This window comes from Triticum dicoccoides, chromosome 3B (genome assembly GCF_002162155.2).
Source record: "Triticum dicoccoides isolate Atlit2015 ecotype Zavitan chromosome 3B, WEW_v2.0, whole genome shotgun sequence".
In the NCBI taxonomy this organism is placed as follows: Eukaryota; Viridiplantae; Streptophyta; class Magnoliopsida; order Poales; family Poaceae; genus Triticum; species Triticum dicoccoides.
This window is the reverse complement of record NC_041385.1, coordinates 69861409-69863141: the sequence shown is the minus strand read 5'-3', so window position 1 is coordinate 69863141 and position 1733 is coordinate 69861409.

Genomic DNA, 1733 nt, shown 5'->3' with positions numbered 1-1733 from the left:
CACCCGACGTCCTGAACCTTCCTGTGTGGTTGTTTGGTTTCGGAAGAACGGGCCACATCAAGGTTGTGCACTGGTATTTAGACACCGCACCGCCCTTTCATAGATATATCTGGGGCCCATGTAGGCCGGTGCGGTCTCTGGACTCTCCTTTGAGTGGTTTTCGGCGATGCGACCATCCACGGGCCCGGGCAGTTTCCGACACTTGTATCATAGGCCTTTTATGTATAGGTGGGGGTAGCCACACGATATAATCTATGCCAATTGCAATACAAAAGCACATGCACACAGGGACCCGGAGGCATGTGCCGGCGCCCGGCTGTCTGGTTTGTTGTATTGTGATGGCGTCACGGGGCGGAGTGCCGGTTGTCAGGTGTGATTGCTTTAATCCTTGGATCGAAAGGGCGATGAAATCTAGCCTAGATACAGAATGGGTAAGAAATAGAGAGAAAGAAACTAAATGCAACAAGGAGTTATAAGTCCAACTCACTACTCTAATAATTTTTGCACTACACATAGTTTGTGCACTGTTAAGCCCGATGTAATTTATCGAGTACTCGGCTTATAGCTAGCACTGGCACGGAGCCGTTAGTTGTCGCTGTGATAGCCGCGTTGAAATTAAATATGCCTTGTTTGTGGAAAAAGCTAGTGGTCAATCGATCGATCTTTCCTCTCACATCCACCACGTTCCACGGTTGACACGTCTTGATGGACCAGCGCAGAGCTTCTCTCCTCCATCCCTATCTCTAATGAAATGGCAGCATATTTTTATCTCTTCTATCCATGCGTTGAATCTCATCTGACCATGCGGAGCACTCTGTACTGTAGTTCTCGCAACTGAGCACCTGTTTTGAAAAGGCATACCGCAACAAAAAATGGGGTGATGCAGAGACCACGGGGTGCTCTCTCCGTTGCAGCCGTCGGCGTTCTTGCAAGTTTTCGCAACAACAGTCTTGTTGCAGGAATACATAGAAGAAGTTAGAGATGTTGAATCCTATTGCAATAAAAGTTTTGCAACAAGAGTCTTGTTACAGAAAAAATAAGAGAAGACGTTTTGCATCAAGGGTCTTGTTGCAGGAAAATAGAGAATTTTTTTTTGCAACAGAGGTCTTGTTGCAATAAATTAAAGAAGAGAATATTTTGCAACAAAGGCCTTGTTGTAAAATTAAAGAAGAAATTTTTGTAACAAGGTTCTTTGTTGCAGAAAGTTAGAGAAGAAAAGATTCCGCAACAAAAGCATTGTTATACCCAAGCCTGTATTTCCCGGAGCGTTTTCGCTCCAATATTCACCCACTTGGCTGAAAATGACTCTTGGGTAAGTTTCTATATGGCACATGTATTAGTTTGGTACCTGGCTGTGTAGAAATGAGTTGTGTGCCCAAGTTTTCATTTGAAATTTTTTGAACGTGTGTGCAGGTTGGTTTGGTTGGTTTAGTATTTTCCATTGCGTGTGGGTTAGTTTCTGTGGTGAAGTTCGTCTCTTGACAGTCCTTTTCGCTTCGAGGCTTCTTCGGTGTTATGATTGGTCGCTGTCAATCTTTGCCGCTGTTGGCCGGATCGCTTTCTGGCTTCAGATTGACCTGTACGGTAGTTTCCACAGTGCGTGTCTTCGTGCATGAGGTTCATGGTGTGTGCTGTCCTCTTGCATGGCCTTGGTGTAATCGGTGCCGCTTAAGTCCTTCTTTTTTTGACGAAAAGACTGCATGATGCAGCATTTCATTGAAATTAGAGAAGAG